The 15,740-nt window shown below is 50.2% G+C and overlaps 1 protein-coding gene across 4 annotated transcripts in view; it reads right to left on the bottom strand.

Annotated features, from left to right (window-relative positions):
- Nucleotides 1-15,740, bottom strand: part of TIAM1 (TIAM Rac1 associated GEF 1) — a 111,794-nt gene that overhangs the window by 72,673 nt on the left and 23,381 nt on the right. For 2 of the 4 annotated variants that reach the window (XM_068180402.1, XM_068180404.1), the window contains exon 2: nt 1,899-2,077. The exons of 1 other annotated variant lie outside the window; for it this stretch is intronic. The gene's annotated coding sequence lies outside the window, so the exon portion shown is untranslated. Of the gene's footprint in view, nt 1-1,898; nt 2,078-5,937; nt 6,059-15,740 lie in introns of those variants that run through there. One more of the 4 variants, XM_068180403.1, reaches the window with a different exon arrangement.

Below are 15,740 nucleotides of genomic sequence, written 5' to 3' on the forward strand. Positions count from 1 at the left end.
CAGCGAGCAGGAGCTGGGCAGGGGAGGGGAGCCCCAGCCTCCCCCTCCCACAGGCCACAGCAGACACCCTGGGGCAACAGCGTCTCAAACTGCTCAGCTACGACTGCCAGATGCTGCCTGTCTGTGGCTTAACTGCATTTAGCACACTCAATGACAAAAAATCTGTATCAAATTAGGAAAATGAGTAATGTTAATGGGAGCTGCACGCAAGTGCTGCTAGGACAAAGGCTCCCCTTGTTAGCTCGGCTGCCAAACGCAAAGGCCACCATTAAAGACCCATCAAGGTACCACCAAGATATGACACAGATCAAGTGTGACACATCTCCATGCTTTAGGCAGGTCTGTGGTGGTGTCAGGAATCTGCTGTGAACTACCCTGAACCTCGCAGAGATCAGCACAGGGCCACGCGCTGCTGCGAGCACAACTGGCTGGACCTTTTTCAGCAGAAAATGTTGATTCATCAGAACCCAAACTTTTTGTGGGAACAGAGGGCCTCTGACGAAATCTCTCTCTCTCTGGGAGGGAGAGGCTTGAAAAGCAAAGCAGGGAGACAGACACGTCTCCTGGAAGAGACACCAGCGCCCTGACTCAGGCGCTCGCCAAAGGCACACGCGGAAGATCCAGATTCGTATCTGCAGCCCAAGCCAGGCAAATGAGGGGTGGCAACTTCTGCCTCCACATCCCCAGAGAGGAGGCCTGACCATCCATGCTAGGAAAGGGCTCTCTGTCCCAGAAAACCTGCCCCTCCCTGGTTCAGCACAGGGAAAATATCAGAAATGTGGAGACTTCAGGAAAGTCACCTTTAAGCCAGCTTGCACATCAAGAGACGGGACAGGGGGTTGAGATACACTTTTTGAAAGCTCGAACTTCAGACTGACATCAAGACTAGGGTGCCAGCAGGGAGAAGACAAATTTTGCAGGAAAAACAGTGTTCCCTACACTGGGTATGTGGGAAAAGCAGACTGACCTCCAGCTGAACTGCTGAGGTTTTGCTGGATGACCCTTACATGAAACAGTTACACATAAATTATATCACATTCTAGATGACCACTGATGATGGCCCACTCAGAGAACATAATTTCCTTTAAAACCAGTAATTTTCCTTCCTCTTCCCCTACCCCAATATTAAATTATTTCTTAAAATAATTACAAAACCAGAATACTCATTTCAATTAAACCTATGTTAGTAACTCTTGAACCCGCAAAAGGTTGGAACACCAGATTCCAGAAGCATTATCTGAAAAATACTAAATTTCCAACCAAATTTGAAGCACCTCACAAGACAACAGATTGCCAATTTAAAATTAGATTCTAGTGGGAGGCCCTGGTGACAAATCTGTATTTTTCTCCTGAAGCGTAGCTCGAAGGCTGTGAGAACCAGAACAATGATCAAATCCACAGCGGGCAGTGAGCCTACAGAAATAAACTTCTGCTAAAATCTGCCAGCCAACTACAAAGATTTTCACTTAACTCACCAGAACCACAGAGAAAAATGTACAAGACTAATAACCAAGTGTGAACACACACATTTTATTGTAATTAAGATGTGCTTTTTCAAAAGGGCAATAGAGAGGCTGAAATTCCACAGAAAGCCTTTGAGTTTCTCAGAAACTCCAGCACTGTATTTCATTGTTTTCACATCAGAACCTCTTAACCAGCCACTTCTTTTTTGTGAGCCGCTCTCACCTGTGTTAAAGCAGGGATGGACTCCAGAAAGACCATGCAGACAACTGGAGTAAGAGGAGGAGGGAGAGAGGAAGGGATGTCACCAGGAGCTGCCTGAAAAGCCCCTGTGCTGCCAAGCCCGGGTACCCAGCACATGCAGCTCGTGCCCTTGTCCTCCCCAGCACCCCAGAGCACAGCAAAGCCCTAGAGAAACACAAGGGACGCACATGTACCTTCCGAGGCAGTCCCGGTATCCAGCGCAACCTTCCCCCAGAGAGCTGTGGCATTTAGAGGTACAGAATTGCAAATGACCCCAAAATGAGCAGTTACTGGGACTGCAGAAGCTGTCAGCACCTGCCACTCAGCGACTCCATTACTCCCGCGTCAGAGTCTATGACTACATGCCAAAAACCTGGGGAGAAAGGGGAGAAAAACAAATCAGACAAAGCAGGGTTAGCAGGGAGAGCTGTACAGGAGCATCTTCTGCCGGGGCCTGGCATCAGCACTTACCTAAGGTGCACTGGGCAGCACAGCACGGAATGCTGTGCTCAGATTCGGATGCTGAAAGCTAATGGTGGCAGAATAAATGAAAAACCCAGTCAAGTACCGCCAGCCCCAACCACAGGATGTGGAGAGTTCCTCTTCCCAACCAAAATCCCCCCAGACTTTAACATTCCCTCGCTGAGGCCGGTTTGTCTCAGCTCAGGGCCAAAACCACACCTGCATCTGAGGACGACCACCAAGAGAGGCACCTTCAAACACAGCAGGGCTGAATTTCTGGCAGCAAGGGGAACCCAACCACCCAGGAGATGCTGGAAGGCCTTGCAGGAGATTTCTCTGCACACTGTCTCATTTATGGAAAGGGCAGTTTTCCAGGCAGGGATTTCATTACTGTTTTCCAAGGGCGAATCACACATTGGGGCAGAGCATTTACATCTGGTTTTGTGAGCAAAGAAAGGGTTCTCAGGTTAATTGTGCTCACAAAGGCGCAGATACAAGAGACCAGTCTGTGCCTACCGAGACCTGAGACCAGTCCTTAGGGCAGTCCTCAAGTCAGACACTGAGCTCATGCAGACACCAAATCCCAGCCCTTTCCAGGCTTGGTACCACTGGTGAGCTCCCCTGCAAGGAGCCCAGCTCTAGTCCAGGCCTGGGAGAGGCTGAATGTGCTCCCAATCCAGTTCTCACCCAGCTCCCACTTCTCCCAGCCAAGCACCAGCACTAAAACATCACCTCAACTCTGCACACCAACATATATAACTGGGAGAGTTATAAACTTCTCCACAGGTCCCAGAGAACAAAAACCTGGGGAGGGATCATTGCTGCCTTTCATGTTCTCGGAGGTGCTTGGTGCAGAAAGTGTGATCCTCACTCTTGGCTGGATTCTCAAAAGAGATGAGAGTCACTGGCTCTTTTTAAAACTAAAAATTTTCTTTCTCTTCCTTCATGTTCCCTTCTTTGCTCCCCACCTCCCTCTCTTCCCCCAAGCTGTTGGTTGAGATCTGAAAAGCAGTTCATGAATTGCTCAGGAGCTGGCAGAAATTAATAAAATGAAGCTCATTTATATTGAAATGGACTCATTATCATGCCAGCTGCCAATAATTTCCAAGAGGGGAATCTTGCTGACAAAAAAGGTCCTACAGGCAAGAGGCTCCCCACCTGCACCCACCACACAGGGAACAACCCTGCCACGAGCATTCCTCACCTCCCAGGAAAGGGAAGGAACTGTGACCATCTCTGTTCAGATCTGCCTGCTACTGCCTCAAAAAAACCTGACCAAAAGAAGAGCAAAACAGACACAGCCCAGCATTCTGTCAGATCTTCCACCCTGACATGGCTTTTGAGAAGTTTGTAACTCAGTAAAATCTGCTCTAGGGTGACACAAACTCTGGTTACCCCCCAGAGAAACCAGCTCCAAGGCAGCCCGTTCCACACACCACCTGTGCTCCTCCAGCAAAACCCCTTCTCTCCTGGCAGTGCTTTGTTGAAAAGGGGATGTTTACACCTGGATCCTGCATTATCCAAATCCTCACGCTGCTCCAGTACATCTGAAGGGCTGGCAATGAGTACAGATGAGTACTGGGCACCACAGCTCCTCCAGAAGAGAAGGATTTATCGTTACCCATCTTCCCTGAAAAGTTTTGCTCCCATTAACTTTTACAACTCGGACATCTTTCCTAAATCAAACCGATTTATGCTTTTCAAGAAGAACATCCGTTTTTCATACTTTGACATCAATATGCACTGGAATACTCCTCAGTGTCCTGGCTCATTCCAACAGCCTAGGCTCTGCAGCAGCAGAATTTCTGGAGATCTGAAGCAGCCTCCAGCAAAGCCTTCCTTCCAGCAAGGTCTTGGAAGGGCAAAAAGTGATGCCCACGCTCCTCGTTCAGGAGGAAGGGCTGAAGCAAACACGAGCACAGCTCCATCACTTCCATTCCAGCACAGAGCCCTTTTTGGTCACGTTTGCTCCCATGGATGCTCCCATGGAGACTGGCCAAGGGAGAAGCTGACCAGTGACCCACCAGTCTGTTCTCAGGGGAGACGGACAGTTGTAAACATCAACATGTGGAACAACTGATCTAATTAAAAAAAAAAAAAAGTCAAATAAAGATTTCCAAACTTCTATACTCGAGACAGAACATCCCCTGTCAGTGCCGACTGCTCCCGCCACATCCCGACACTCAGACACGTCCCTGGTGTGTGTGAGCCAACGCCTGCACACGTCAGTGCAGCTTCCCGTCCTCTGAAGGGCTGCAGGCAGCACAGCTGTATTTACTGCACAGCCACACAACAGTGCCTCCAAAAACCAGGCCAAGGAGTTCCCACAGGGCCCATCGTGCCGCCAATCCTGGCCGGGGGAGCGCAGGAAACCTCCACGCATGGATTAAACGCAGAGCTGGGAATTAAGATTAAAGGAGCACCTTGTTATTCTTCACATCTGCTACCTGCGATTCCAGGTACAGCAAAGAGCTCTGACTTCCACATGCTCCGGCAGTTTGAAACGCCAAGAGTCTGGAGAAAAATCCAGCACACCTGTTTTCTGTTTGCTTATGGACACTTGACAGGAACATTAATGGATGTAAACTATGGAAACTGTAGCTTTCTAAAAGCCTCCTTTCCAAAGTACAACCCTTCCTTCCAGAATGAAAAAAATCAGTATGCAAATACATCCCCTTGTCCAGCAAACAGGAAAAGTTGGCGAGAAGGATGACAGCTCTCTTTCAATTCTATTTTTAATTTTTCATATTATGAGGCATTGTATTTGTCATATTTCAAATGCAATCAGTTGGTTGTTAAGTAAATCTTCATGCAGATTGGAGAGGCCCTCAGTAACTCTACCATCAAGCAGGATGCACATACAGAGACAGGAAGTAGAAGGTATTCCATACAGAAACCATTCAATATCCATCAGCAGCTTTGGGCTGGATTCCCCACCCACGATCCCAGTTCCATGCCACTGTAACTCCAGTGTTCAATCCCATCTCCTGAAATGGAGAATCAGGCCCTTGGTTTGTGACCGGAGGCCACATTTTGTTATTAATAAGTTAGTTAGCTAATGTGAATTGCTGCTGAGCTCAGCCCAGCCAATGCTGTGCCCAGAGACCAAGGTAAATGCTCTGCTGTGCTCCAGGGTTCTGCTGGCCTGACAGCTCTGGCTCTCCCCTTCCCATATCCCTGGGCTGCCCTCTGCAAAACAAAACCCACAGGAGAGGGAGCATAAAATATCCTGAGCTGGAAGGGACCCACAGGGATCAGAGCCCAGCTCCTGGCCCTGCACAGACACCCCAAGAAGCCTCCAGACCCCTTCAGCAGCCTCGTGTCCCTCCTTTGGATGCTCTTCAATAGCTTTAGATCCTTCTCAAACTGTGGTGCCCAAAGCTGCCCCCACACCTCGAGGTGAGGCTGCACCAGTGATGGATGGATGGATGGATGGATGGATGGATGGATGGATGGATGGATGGATGGATGGATGGATGGAGAAGAGACTGCTCTGTGCCCAGTTCTTTGTTCAGAAATGCCATTCAGAAATGCCCCAAGCTTCTCTTATCTTGATCTAGACACTGAACCCCAAGACCAACTTTAGAGGACTGCGGAAGCTGGTTGACTTTAAAAGCACTGAAAATAAATTACAAACGTGCTCCTCTCTGTGTTTTCTTTCTATGACATTTAAAATGCCATAGAAGCCTTTTGTTTGTGAGAAAAATTAATTTCAAACAGAGCACTGCTTGTGAGAAAAATTAATTTCAAACCAACCACGGCTTATCCTACCTGTTGAGGAGAATGGCTGCTCCTGAAGCTGGAGTCTGCCAACAGTGACCACCCAGGAAGGCCGGGGATCCATCCATCCCCAGGAATGGGCTGGTGAAGCTTCAATTGCAAAACCTCTCTGTGCTAGCACGCAACCTCCATGTCTGTCACGGCTGTGAGAACAATGCTGGTGATCCTCCAGATGAAGAGGAGGGCAAAGAAAAATAAACCCACATTCCCTTTGAGAAGAACTCCAGAAGGGGAAGGTGTGGGAAGCCCTGCTCCTCCAGCTGCAGCACCACCCCTGCGACAATTCCCAAGGGAGGGAAGAAAAGGCAAAAAGAGAGGGAGGGAGGGAGGTTTGTCGAGAGACCTTAAATCTCCACAGAGGCAACAGTCAGCCATCCCCAAATCCCAGCTAAAGGAAACAAAACCGGGAGCACAGCACTGAGAAAGCACCGTGGGGCCTTGGCAATAAATTAATGAAAGAGCAGAGAAGGTAGCCCAAGGGAAAGCCCCCTCTCCAGGGTTTCTCTATTTATAGAGGGGATGTGAATAATTGACACAGTTGTGGGTTTGTTTGTTTTTCAATCATTTTTACAACTATCTGAGCATGTTTTAACTCTTTCTCCTTCCCTTCCCTTTTATTTTTAATGGTGGGAAAATCCCCCTTTCCACCCTGGGGGGAATCTGCAAGGTTTTACATGTTTCCAGCAAAGGGCAGAGCAGGGGAAGGATTCTAATTTCGGATCATCAGACATAAGCAAATCTATGGGAAGCCACGAGGGCAACTCCCTGGAACCTGTGGGGCAGACTAAGCCCAGCCACGAGGGAACTGCAGGGAAGGAGGAGCCCACTTGGACTCCATGGAGGCTGTGAGGATTGTGTGTACATTTATATGATACTTGAAAAAGTAAAAGAATTCCCAAAATGCAGCTGAAATAAAAATAGGGTGCGGCTTGTTTATTTACCTCTAGGTTCTATGTTATTGTTATTACACTTTGCTTAAAAAGGGCTTTCTGCTTGTGCCAAATGAGCCGAGAACTGCTGATACACAGCAAGGGTGGGACACGCCAAATGCACTCAAAAGATTGAGAAGTAACAAGGAAACGTTTAGGCCAGGAGACAGAGCTCCAAATGGATCTGTGGGAGGCTCTCACTGTACAGCCAAGAAGTGGGACCTTGCCTGCACAGAAGAACCACTCAGCACCACAGGCTCCAGCAATAAAAATTGAAACCCTTGGCTTGAGTGACCGACGAGACAGGATGTGAAGGATTAAAAATGGTGTGGAAAAAAATTAAGGGCAATAATTGTGGTAGGGGGAATTGGAGAGGAAGTGCTTGGTGTATCTCCTCATTGAAGCACTGAGGTAAGTAATCTGATTTTCAAGCAATGACAAAGACCTCACACAGATAATTAAGATGGTGCCTGAGATATGAAGTATCTAATTTTAGATACCCTGACTTAAGTACTAGGGAGGGATTCCAGAGGTCTGCGGAATAACCGGTGTGAAATACAACTCAGGCAGATCAGCAGAGCTTTCCCTTTCTGGTCCCTCTCTCTGAGGGAGCGTGAGGAACCTCGCTGAGCGCCAGAGCTGTGTAAGGCTCCTCAATTAATGTTTTAGAGTCGGGAGAAAGGACCGCAAAATAACCTCCATAATAAGAAAAAAGATTGGAGCAAAGGATGTCCTTTGCAGATGACAGCATGCCTTGCGCAAGTCTTGGCACCAGGATCCGTCTGTGAGCGTGTGCTTTGAAATAAGCACCCGTCCTTCACTGAAACTGCACTGGGGTGGGATGGAGAGACCGGCAGCTGCAGCACTGCAGGGAGGGCTGGATTCCTGCTGCCAGGCTCCCCAGAGCTCCCTTCTCTCTGGGAACACAGTGCAGAAACAGCCAGCACAGCCACATCCCATGGCAAAGGGTACAGGGTGACTAAGGAGGAAAGCCCTGTCCAACCAGCAGAAAGCATGCACTGAACATCCCAACCTTCCCAAAACCACTGGTGTTTTTATTGCCTGGCACGTCACTGGCAGCACGGACAGGGTTCTCTGGTGGGGCAGGGACAAGGCAAGATGCTGACACAGCCACTCACCCAGGCCCAAAGCCAGGACTCCCCCCAGAACCCCCACCCTCCTCCTGCTCCCAGCGCTCCTGTCATGGCTGCTGGAGACCACGGGAGCAACAAAAAGCAGCCCAAGCTCCCCAAAACCCGACTGAGAATCCTGAGTGCTGTTTAAGCAGGGCCTGGAGGAGGCAGGCAAGCAGTGCCCGAGTGGCTGCCATGCTCAGCCCCTGCTGCCAGCCCCAGCAGAGCAGCTCTCCCCGGCAGGCGCTGCCATGGCACAGCCCCGTCCCTCCACAACCACGGACGCAAAGCTCGGCTGGTGGGGAGCAGCCTGGCACTGCCCAAGGTGAACGAGGCGCTCGGGTTTTATCTTGCACGTCCTGGCAGGACCTGATGGCTTGCCTTTATCTGGGCTGACCGGTTCCAGTCATGACTCGTCCATCACATCTCCTGACACGGCTCTGCCCCGGGGGAGGAACACACAACTCCGGGCCACGTGCTTGGGTGTTGCTGCTTTAATTAAGAGGGGATAGAACCCACGAGGGATGGAAATCCCAGGAGAAGACACCCTCAGGGCTCAGGGGGTGAGCCCCCGCCCTGGGAAGAGGTGGGAAGGGAGCAGAGCCGGAAAATTGATGGATCAGCAAATGCTCTGGAGAGGAAAAGCCAGAACTACCAAAAGCCAGGCTAAGGCAGCTCAGGGTGGAAAGCTGATACCCATCAGCTCTCAGTGTGGCCTCCAACTAAAACGAAGGCTTTGCCTCCTTTTCCAGGGAGCGCATGGAGGGGAGGGGCATGTGAATCACCACATCTGAGGTTATCAGGAGCAAAATCCAGAGTTTAAAATGTGCCAGTCAGCAGCTGCTTTCAATCTTCATCCCAAAATTATGTGAGAAGCAACCACAGGGATATGGGAAAGAATTTTTATATTAAAACCTGCAGATCAGGATCCTGCCTGGGACTGCAGAACAAGTGATCCCGGCAGTGATGTATCCATCTGTCTGTCAACGGGATGCAAGGCTGGAGAGCACAGCTGAGAGATAGAACCGGGAATGACACGGGAAAAAATGGGAAACAGAATTAATTTCTGCCTGCTACTTTTGATCACTCCCTGCAAGAAGATGACCCATTTTTCCAGAGGAGGAAAGGCAGAAGACACCTTTCCAGGAAACTGCTAGTGCAGCTGAAGATGACAAAAACTGGCACAGGAATTATGATCTGCAGAAGAAACTTTGCACAGAGGTTGTGCTGAGGAGAGAATTACCTCACCCAAGCCTTTTCATGTTTTCAATGCAGACACATAAAAATGAAATGTGCTGGTGACTTGTGCTGAGGATACAGAGCTGGGAAAAGTCAGAGCACAGAACAGACCTTTTGTCTCATACTGATCCCAGAGGGCCATGAGCTCCCAGTGTGACAGAAATGCCAAGGAAAGCAAATGTAAATCAAAGGATGCACCAAGCAGGACTTGCCCAGCAGAAACAGCAGTGACTGATGCTGCGGAAGACACTGACCTCATCTGGAACACCATGTGCAATCCTCATCGTGGCCAAGGTTAGCACAGACCTGACACCTTCAGCAAAGGCAAGGCCAAAGTGAAGCTTCACTCTGAGAGGAGCTCAGAACAACAAAGCTGCTGTCAAATGGAACACAAGCAGAGAGGCAGCTGAGCAGCCCCAGTGCATCCAGCTGGGGGTTCAGGGGCTGAACACTGCCCTGGACCCCTGACCAGCCTCAGTGAGACCCACAGATCACAGCTGCACGGAGGGACAGAGCTCATCTTTCTAAACTCAAGCTGTTCCTGAGCAATAGGAAAAAAACAACAACAAATCCTCCACAGTTTGGCAGCACCACAGTTGGTCCAGGTCCTCCTCTGGCTTTGCAATCTGTGGTCAATAGGAGGAGAATGTTGTTGCTGGCACACGGGAGCTGCCTGTGAGGGGTGCCAGGTGACCAGCTGCAGGGCTTGTACCTGTGAGCTCCTAACATCCTGCACAGCACACTGCCAAAACCAGCTTCAGCTTAGTCCTCCCTTGAAAATGACTCAAAAAGTAGTGCCAAAGAAGGAGCAAGGAGAGCTGTTCCAAACCCTAGTGGGAATATTTCAGCTCCAGGCTCTCGCTGCCTTTTCGTGCAGTTACTGCCAGCTACAGTCACAGAAACAAAACATTGAGCTGAAGTATGAAGAAGGGGGAATTTTTTTTTTAGACATCCTAAAATATGTGTCAGGAATGCAAACCCCTCATAAAACAACAGCTATGCCTCCTCCAAATGCCAGGTTGGTGAGGTACCAGCCACACCACCAAACAAAAGCACAGTAAATCTACCCAGCACTTTAATGAGTGGACATGGCACTCAGTGCTCTGGGCTGGTGACATCAGGCACAGGTTGGACCCCATGACCTTAAGAGGTCTTTTCCAACCTGTGACTGATACTTTCAGCAGCAGCAGCAAGTGCCATTCCATCATTTCAGCGCTTCACGTTGGCCCAGAACAGCCCTGGAAGAAAAGAACCAATTTCCTCTTTACATTTAAAGAGCAGTAGATTATTTTAGTGGCTGTGAAAGCCACTGGTGTTTTCTGTGGCACCATTCCCAGGCCAAATGAAAGCAAACCTTGCAGGAGATGCACACTCAGTCTATCTGTGCACACACTGACCTGAATCACCTTGCCTGTGCTGCAAGGGAATTACTCAGCCCACCTGAGCTCACAACAGCTCCTGAATTCACCTGAATGGCTTCTGTCCCCCAACAGAGCCACCTCCAAGCTGCAGGGACATCCAGCCTTTCCCAGCACTGGTTTTGTCTGCATGCACACACCCCCCTCTGTGTTACTGCTTAAATCAACTTTTAGTCAAAAGGGTGTTAAAAATAACATCAGGGACCAGGAATTTCCACCCTCCTGAGCCAAAGCCACCAGGAGAGGTGACTCTCCTGTGCCTCCCACTCCACCAGCAGCCACAGCCACGTCTCCTACAGACCCAGGCTAGAAGCAGTAACTATTTCTGCAGTGAGTGGATGCACCTCAGACACGAAGTGACTGCTGCCATTTTCTAGGGAAGCCCTTTAAAGAGGGGACAAAATAGAGAAGCAAAGGACACATTTACAACAGAGCTAAACAAAGACTCCATGATTCTGCACCAGCCCTTGTATCTCTTTTTGGGAGGCAATAATCTTTGTGCCAGTTCAGGGGGGTTTTACCTTGAACTTTTCTGCTCTCTACTACAGAGTCTGCCCTACAGGTGCTCTGGAGACCTCTGGATGTTCTGCCATCACAGACAGTATTGGTCTGAAAAGATCTCCTTATCACACATCACTGATGGGCTGTATATCCTTTCAAGTCACCCATGAGCAATAGCAAAATATTTCAAATGCAATTCCCTTCTTTATTTGTTTTCTCAGGTTTTTTCCACCACTTTTTAGAGCTGAGGGACCTACACGAAAAGAGGGGGGAGAGGTAAAAAACCCCGTACTTTGCACTTCATTATTTACAGTTTTCAATCAACTCCTACAAAACCTTTCTCAAGATGTTACTGCCTGCACATTAAAGGAGGAAAGACAGCTCTGTGCAGTGCAGGAATCAAAGCAGAGCCTCCACACTGGGGCCAGATCTACATTACAAATATTTGCCAGCACAGCTGTATATTCACTGCTGTGCTGGGACGTGACCTCTGACTGCGCCTGCAGAGGCCACTGGAATATGGTTACAGCAGCAAAATCATGATGTGACTTACACTAACACATCTTTCTTTAAGTCCCAAAGAAAGCCAAGCTCAAGAAAAGCTCCCCCAGCAGCAGCACAGCTTCGCTGGCCTGACACAGCAACACAAACGCTCCCAGAGGAGTTTTTCCCATGGCTCCCCGTCTGCAGGGCTGCAGCAGGGATGGGCAGAGGGGAAGGAGAAGTGTCTCCCTGCCTGCAGAGTGCTGACTGCAGCCTTTTCTTGCCCGGGGAGCTGCCAGGCCCCTGCATATCGGGCAGCTGGGAACAAGCCGCCGCACGAGCGGCGCGGCGAGCTTCCACCCGCGCAGAGCGGCTCCCGGACACCCTGCCCGCCAGCCACGCTGGCATCAGGGCAGAACTCACTCCCTGGGCTCTGCAGCAGGCCCCCGAAGGAGTCAAGAGGTTTGGAGAGTGGCACATGGAAGAAAAAAGCTCAGCCCAGCTTCTGACGTCGCAGAGGGAAATCTAGCCCTGCCTCATGCACAAAGCGGTCACAGCGAGAAGGAAAAGGCCAAAGGGAGCAAAGAACAGAGAGGGGAAATCTGAGAGAAACAAGATGTTACTTCTCTGGCTTTTCCACAAACCATTTCCTCAGGGGTCATTTTAGGAGCTTTTCTTTGACTCACAGCCCCCTCAGCAGCCGGGCCAGCTCCACTCGCCCCTCTCAGGCTGCAGGGAAGGCTCCTTCTCCTCTTCCTCCTCCTTCCCTTCTCCCTGCTGTGCCCCAGGAGACCCAGCAGAGCCAGTGACGAGGAGGGGGTGGAGAAGGAGGAGAAAGCACAGGCAGTTCTCTGCCATCTCCTAGCACCACCCCAGGTCACAATGCCCATCTCATTTTCCCATTAAAACAAAAAAGTGCCCTTCAAAAGAAACTCACAGTAAGTTCTGAAAACAACCTTGTTAACAACTTAGGTATAATTTTTTTAAATACCTGAAATTCTCCCAGCAGAGCACCCTGAAAGCAGCCAGATACTCTCCTCCCTCTGCAAAAAGTGTTCATTGCCCTCAACTGCAGGGAGCCAAAGGAAGGCAGCACAGGCTGGAGAAATCCATCCCTCCTGGTGCCATCTGTAAGGCTGCAATTAGCTACCAGTATTTCTGTAACCCTATATGGTGCTGCAAACAGAAAATCCATTAACTGGGACATTTTTGTGGGATTTCTGTCGGTTTGATTGTTCCAGAGGCTTGTATTTATAAAGGATACAAAAATCTGATGGGCTTCCTTTGTTCAGTGTTTCACAAAGATCCACCAACTTTCAGGGTTCAATTCCACTATAATTATTAGATTAGTAATTAGGTAAACAGGCAGTAAACCCCCTTTTAAAACAATAAAAATATTTGTAGAGTAGCTTAACGTTCAGAAGCAGAGCGAAGCTCCTCCAAGCACCACCTGAAATCCCACGGCAGCAATTAATATCAGGATATTGTTTAGCCTGACCATTTACCAGCACAACAGGTCACGAGGGAGGAGTAATTTAAACCAACCGTGGAATGGTTTTGAAATGAGACAAATAAACTACCACAGTGGTGGCTGGAAATGTGGTTTGAGGCCCATTTCCCCCCACCCCCATCCCCCGAGAGCTCTGCTTTACCTGAGGAGTCAGGATGACCTCACAGGACAGGGGAAAAAGGGGGCACTCAGCACAGAGCTCATTCCCTGGATGAGCTGGTGGGATGGGAAAGGGGACAACAGCAAGCACCAGGGTGAGGAGGGCACAGGGGCGTGGGTGCCACAGGGGAAGAGAAGAGCCCCCCCGAGCACCTCAGCCTTCTCCATGTCCCACCAGCCCCCACGGTACAGGGCTGTGAGCACAAGGAGCCAGGCACTGAGGTTTGGCACATCCTCCCTACGCCCAGCTGTGGGAAAGGAGAGAAGCACTCCATTATCGCTCCCCACACAGGCTCTAACATGCCTCAACTTATTCTCTGCCACTTAAAAAAACCCAAACAAGCCATGAAAAGGCATGTAAAATCACCTGGCAGGGCACCTCTCTGCTCCAGCTTGCAGGCTCTGCCCCACCACGTTCTTTTCCCAGCCCAATGTGACTTGTGAAATATTTTACACAATGGGCACCTCCAACTTTACAAGGGAAACAACTTCCCAGCCCCACTGACAGAACAGGCTGTGAGGGCTCCTGACATGGAGGAAACACGCCCTGATGTGATCTGGACACGGAGGTGAAATTGGGAAGAACAAGTGTTTGTTTCCGCAGCAGATGCAGCAAACTCTGGCCAACGAGTGCACCCCAGGCTCTGGAGGAACCCTTTCAGCACCACAAACCCCACCTGGGCGGCTGTGCCCAGCACTGCAGCACGGTGTGCAGGTGCCAGGGGGGAAAGCCCTCCCAGGAGCAGCTCAGCTGTGGGCAGGCAGAAGCTGTGCCAACGCTGCTGACTCAAACAACCGCGCCTCGCGGAGCCGCTCGCAAAAACTGCAGCTGAACCTGGGGCACGAAACAGTGACAAAAACCCAGCCCAGGAGGCAGCCAAGATCTGCAGCATGGGAATCACAGAACCATGGAATGGTTTGGTTTGGAAGGGCCCTTAAAGCTCACCCAGTGCCACCCCCTATCAGGGGCAATGACACATTCCACTATCCCGGGTGGCTCCTACCCTGTCCAGCCTGGCCTTGGACAATTCCAGGGATCCAGGGGCAGCCTCAGGGAGGGCAAAGAGACTGCAGTTCCTCCTCCCAACAAACAAAAAGGCTGGAGAACTCTACTCTGGGAAGGTTCAGTGTGAGGATGTGCCTCTGCTCCCAGGGTTAATACCCTGCTCCTCTCACAGCCCCAAATGCAAATACACAATTCTGGGGCACAGGGCCGTCGCTCTGAGTTCATGCTCCATAGTTCCATTTTAGTTTTCCTCCTTAAGGCCTGACTTCCAACTGCGTTCTGAAAAGGAAACAAGTCCTGGACTTGTTTGAACAAGTGGGCAACACCTGCTCCAAGCTTTTGGCTTTACTGCATTGTCTGGGGTTTGAGGTTTGTTCTTTAAAGCCCAACCTAACTGGCTTAGGAAAAAAAAAAAAGAAAAGCCTATAACCAGTTTCAGGAGTAAGAGAGAAAAATACTTCATTCATTCACTCCTTTGTTTTCAGGAAACTCACCCTGACATTTCTTTGCCAATACATGAGGAAAACTGCAGAAAATGCAAACACAGGCAGGATGGTGCTTCAAAGGGAGAACGTACAGCCCTGCTTTGGCTCCAGTTTCCCCTGACCCAGCCTCTCTTCTGGGATATTTCTGTATCAGAGAGCCCGTTTTACTGGAACTCTTAACAAGCAGGGAAGAGCACGGCAGCATCCCGCCTGCCAAGTGCAATTTGTCTATGCAACATTTCCAGAATCCATCTTCTTCTCTGACACAGAAACATGCTCTACACTCAGAAGGAAGATGCTGAAGTGTGCTGATGTGAGATCTGGGCAGAGCTGAGTGCAGCTGGAGTGGGAAGTGGCTCCCAGCAGAGTTCAGGGATGGTTCCATCCCAGCACTGCCATGATGGAGCTCTGCACTGTCCCCAGGGATGGTTCCATCCCAGCAATCCCATGATGGAGCTCTGCACTGTCCCCAGGGATGGTTCCATCCCAACAAATCCATGACTGGAGCTCTGCACTGTCCCCAGGGATGGTTCCATCCCAGCACTGCCATGATGGAGGCTCTGCACTGTCCCCAGGGATGGTTCCATCCCAACAAATCCATGACTGGAGCTCTGCACTGTCCCCAGGGATGGTTCCATCCCAGCACTGCCATGATGGAGGCTCTGCACTGTCCCCAGGGATGGTTCCATCCCAGCAATCCCATGATGGAGCTCTGCACTGTCCCCAGGGATGGTTCCATCCCAGCAATCCCATGATGGAGCTCTGCACTGTCCCCAGGGATGGTTCCATCCCAGCAATCCCATGATGGAGCTCTGCACTGTCCCCAGGGATGGTTCCATCCCAGCAATCCCATGATGGAGCTCTGCACTGTCCCCAGGGATGGTTCCATCCCAACAAATCCATGACTGGAGCTCTGCACTGTCCCCAGGGA

This window comes from Anomalospiza imberbis, chromosome 2 (assembly GCF_031753505.1).
Source record: "Anomalospiza imberbis isolate Cuckoo-Finch-1a 21T00152 chromosome 2, ASM3175350v1, whole genome shotgun sequence".
In the NCBI taxonomy this organism is placed as follows: domain Eukaryota; kingdom Metazoa; phylum Chordata; class Aves; order Passeriformes; family Viduidae; genus Anomalospiza; species Anomalospiza imberbis.